Genomic DNA, 4,843 nt, shown 5'->3' with positions numbered 1-4,843 from the left:
CCCCGCCCGCCTGCCTGCCTGCCGGGCGGCGCTGCCGCGGTCACGGCCGGGGGAGGCCGCGCTGTGCAGGGCCAGGCCCCGGTACCGGCAGCGGGGACGGGGGAGGCCGCGATTTCTCCCGCTTAATCGTTTTTGATTTTTTGTCTTTACTCCTCTTCCCCTCCCCACCCCCCTTCTGCTTTCTACTTTTGTAAAAATATCTCCCGTGAAGATCGGCCCGTAGGGCGAGCTAAAGCGTTACGCTATTTCCCGCTCAGCCAAAAGTAGTTGTCGGCCAACACTTCGTCCGCAGCGGTAACCAATTCGGTGTGGCCGCCGGTGCTCCCCGGAGCAGGGTTTGACTCCCCGGAGGCAGCCTGCGGGCTCCCGCTGCTCCCCTCGTAAGCAGCGCTGCTGGGCCAGGGCTTTCACCGTGGCAGCCTCCCGCTAACCTTCTAAAGCTTCCCTCTTGTAGGGTATGTTACGTAATGTATATGTTATATAATTTTAATTACCGGGAGGTAAATATAGCAGGCAGTGAGTGAGGCAGCAAATTCAGTTATCTGGAAGATGGGCTGTACTGATAACAGCGAGCACTGCGCAATCATGAGGCTCGGCCATAGGAACATAGCTGTAAGCTCACTTGTGGGATACTCTTCTAAAGTCTGGTCTGGAAGGAAGAGCTGTAGGAAGAACACAGTGCTTTTCCCAGGAGCTTAATCCAAAAGTTTCAGGGATGACAACAAAAATATTGTAATTAATTTTTATTGGTCTGGGTCAGGTTCCAGGTACAGACCCCAGGAACAAGTCAATGAGAAAATGAAATTGCCCTGTCCATGTTAGTTGCAGGAAATAAGGTTGCATTCTCCTTATTGCTGACTGCAAATGAGCGTTGCTGTCTGTACTGGGAAGTGTACTGGAAGCAGTACAAAGGATTCAGTGGCTTAGGTGAGGGTAGGAATTTGTTGTGGGGAAAAAAAAAAAGAAAAAAGGCTGGAGAAGGAAAGGAGGTTTGCTGACTTCTCTCCAGGGCTATGGATTTGCTGAGCAATGGCATTTATCATGGATAAATTGCTGGCTGTGGATGCAGGCTGAGCACATACATGTTGATTTAAAGGAACCGTTCCGGCGAAGACTCCAGCCTGGGTCAAATGCTGTGAATGGAACACCCGAGGAGCTCGCGTGGTTTGGGTGGTAGTGGTGAATTAATTCAGTGGGTGTAAATTTAAGAATGAATAAACCAAAAGGAGCCATGCAAGCTTAATGATTTTATCCACACAGGCATGATACATTAAATAGTAATATGGAATACATTTTCTCACATCCCTGAATGCACAACAGCTGCCTGCTGTATCAAGTATTTTTCCTTGAAGGAGTGGGTGGAAAGCAATCCATGAAGGCTGTGGCAACAGCGTATGAGTGTGATTATTTTCAGGGGTTTGTGCTCAAGTGATTTGGTTTCTATATTCCTCTTAATTTCTTTATGTCCTGTATGTAATTCTTCATTTTCATGGTCATGTTGAAGCATGCGGAAGAATGTTGCCATCGCCATCTGGCAACTAGCAATTCCCTGATTGCTGTGGTTGGTAGCTGACCATATTGATGTTGGTAGATCAGCTGTCAGGGCTGTTACCGTAAAGATTTACAGTTGTGTTGTATGCTCTGTCAGAGTCTGGAGTTCACTGCTGACTTTGTCTGCAGGGGTTTACCTGCCTTTTACGTGCACTACTCCACAACAGACCTAGGACTTCTCTAAGGAAAGTGTATATCTCCACAAGATGAATAAATTCATTTCTCTAGATAGAAATTTCACCAGTGGTAATATGATGGGAAAGCATCTTCAGGAGTTCAGCACTGAATGCTGGAGTCCTTGCTCATGAAATCACTAGCAAAATGATTGGGATTTGTGGTTGGTCCTATGTTTCTGTGCTATCTGATGAGTTGCTCCCTAGATAGTGAAGACCTTTTATTTTCAAAGAAGTGATAGAGAAAAGAGTGTAACAGTTGCAGAAGAAGGTAGCGTTTCAGCCTTCTATGTAACGTACAAGGAGGGTACTGTTGTGTCACAGCGTAGCTGGAAGCTTTTCATTTTTGTGTGATTTGTGTAGTGTGTTTGCTGCATTTACACACTTGTAAGGAAGAACTGTAACTAGGGATTGAAACAGGAATGAGCTTGCAAGTATTTTCTTTGTTGCAAATGGAGAACTGTTGTAATTGTCTGAACCAGGTTTCAGATACCTATTTATTCAAATGTTTTAAAATGTTTATAAAGTCTTACTGAGTCATATTTTCTCATAAAGATCTCTGAGTTGTTAAAAACAGAGAGTTTGTTTGTTTTGGGGTTTTTGGTGGTGTTTTCTTTTTTTTACTGTTGACCACATTGTTTTCTGTTTCATTTTCTGTGTATGACTGACAGGATAAGGATATGCAATGCTTTTTTTTTTTTTTTTTTAAACTCCTATCTTTGCATCGAACAGGAACAATTTCTAGGGAGTGGCAGAGACGAAAGGATTCTAAGCAATTCGCTGCTTCAGAAAGGGGGTGGAGATTCTGAGAATAGATGAAAGACAATGTTTCATGGACGTAAAATGTTGTGCCTGGGTGTTTTGAGTGTACGTGTTCCGACTGGTGTTAACTGAAGAGAGGTTAAAGATTCCAAATCTGACCAATGTGGTGGATGATGTACTCAGGAAACATTAGGTTAAATTTCTTTTTAGAATTTTATTGTAATAGAGGATGTCAAAGTTACTGACCTCTTTCACAATAGTTTTAATCCAGCTACCTGCATGAGTTTCTTTTGAAATTCCTGAACTGTCCAACTCGTTGCAATTTTGGCTCCCCAGAGCAATCTCCTTGAGGTCAGACTCCGCGGTATGTCTTGGGCCAAAGCACACCTTCCCTGAGGCATTGGGTACTCGCTAAATTGTCTGGCATAATTCCTGGGAACTTCATTAATATTCTGGTCATTTTTCTACAGGTGCCTGGAAATGAAGTTTTTTTCAAAGAGGACAGTCACCCCACAAAGATGTCATGCAGAGAAATGGCTGCTGTGATGTGACTTTTGGTAATGAGCGTGCTCACTGCCAGCTTCTGCATGAGGAAGTGACATACCATTGTGGACCAAATGGAATATTTTACGGTATTTTGTGTATCTTTAAACCCTATGTCATGGATTATCTGGATCTATCATCATCCACTCAAAGCTCAAATAAAAGCCTGTGAATGTGAACCTTTAAACTTTAGGTTGAAAGGCAAACAAAAAGTATTGTATTTGAAATTAAGTTTTAATTTTAATAAAATTACCTGTCAGTACAAATAATTGTTAGCATCACTGCTTCCACCTTCTTTAGTTTTCATCAGTTTTGTAATCCATGTTTATCAGTGTTCCAGCTGCACTAACTGGTAGAGTACCAAAACTTGTTAAAAAGTAACGCTTCAAGAGAAACAGTATTTTCACAGTATGTAGATAGGGGATGTGCCCTGTAACCTAAACATTAAGTTAAAGGCCGTTCCTCATGAAATGTATAATGATCTCTGTCACTAGGTGCTTTCCTCTAAAGTGAAGTATTATTTATACATCAAAGGGAAAAAGTACATATTTATGTCCCTCAGGGGCACAGAGAATGGAAGTCATTGTGTTGATATTTTAATACAAATTGCTTCCTGCATTTCTAAGTGGCGAATATATGAATATTCATAGAATCACAAGGCCAGATGATGATCCAGTACACAGCATATACGGGAAAAAACCCGAGGAGAATGTTTTAAGGTCACAGAATCTCCAGTTTGTCTCTGCCCCGGGGGTGGTAAGTTTGTTCTCACCCTCCCCTTCCTCCGGAAGATGTCACGGTCGGGATGTGGGGGTGGGAAGAGTTGGGTTGGAAGGGACGGGCGTGGGGCTGGAGAGCCCTCTGCACAGCCTGCTGCCTCCCAAAGCTGGGGCACTGCCAGGCAGCAGCCCATGAGGGGTGAACGCTCCCCAAGGAGCCTGCCCTTCTGTCTCCCCGCAGGGCCTTAGCTGCTCCGGGACTCCCAGTACCCTTTGTCATTGTCCTTGTGTTTTTTAAGTCCCCCTGCTCCAAAACAGTAACACACCAGTAACTGCAGGGATTACAATTGTTCAATTCTCACTTTTAGGGAGAAAGGCGGGCCGCCCCCGTGGCTGGGGTCAGAGCAGGAGCAGGCCGAGAGCCAGGTGGTGGCGAGTAGGTGCCACCTGGGGGCTCGATAGGCTCGGGAGAGGTGTGTGCCACCGAGCACCGGGCACCGCGCTCCCCCGCCGGGCCCTGCCCGTGCTTCCGAACATGGAACGAACTTCCCGGCGGGCCGGGCCGGCGGTGCTGCCCCGCGGGAAGGGGACGGAGCGCGGAGCTGCCGTTTGCCTGCAGCGGTGGCGGGGCCCGGGCTCTCGCTGGCTCCCGTTCCCGCACGGAGAGTGCGGGGCTGGCTCGCCCTTAGCATCGCCCCTGTCGGGAACCGCAGAGTTCAGGGGGAGGGGGCTCTGGCCTTAACGTACCCACCGCTGTGCCTTGGCGTGTTACCGTTTTAATTGTATGTATCTCAGAGGGAGCTGCTGCTGAATGTTTAAAGCTTGATGTAACCGATATGCATTTTTATTCTGCGAAGTAAAATCGTATATTGACCTATTAATCGCATTTAGGCGTATTTTGGGGTATCTGGATTCAGTGGGCGTGAAAATGCCTTTTGGGGCCCGCGCATTGCTGGGGGCCGGGACGAGCCGGGGAGCGGCGGGGAGGGCTCCCTTCCCGTGACGTTCGTGTGTCGGCGGGTGCCTGTTGCGGTGTCCCTAAGCGGGCCAGGGGGGCGTCCCCAGTCGTCGCCGAACCCGGCCGCCCGGGCGGCT

The 4,843-nt window shown here is 47.1% G+C and overlaps 1 long non-coding RNA gene across 2 annotated transcripts; it reads left to right on the top strand.

Annotated features, from left to right (window-relative positions):
- Positions 1–62: 62 nt before the first annotated feature.
- Positions 63–3,295, top strand: LOC106889509. 2 transcript variants are annotated; one of them, XR_001412345.1, is made up of 2 exons: positions 63–455; positions 2,957–3,295. It is a non-coding gene; the product is annotated as an uncharacterized LOC106889509 (long non-coding RNA). The 2 variants fall into 2 exon arrangements; XR_001412346.1 differs by lacking the exon at positions 63–455 and adding an exon at positions 1,415–2,850.
- Positions 3,296–4,843: the final 1,548 nt, after the last annotated feature.

The sequence above is a fragment of the Calidris pugnax genome, unplaced genomic scaffold (genome assembly GCF_001431845.1).
Source record: "Calidris pugnax isolate Ruff unplaced genomic scaffold, ASM143184v1 scaffold70, whole genome shotgun sequence".
Taxonomy (NCBI): Eukaryota; Metazoa; Chordata; class Aves; order Charadriiformes; family Scolopacidae; genus Calidris; species Calidris pugnax.
This window is presented reverse-complemented; position numbering and strand designations above follow the sequence as displayed.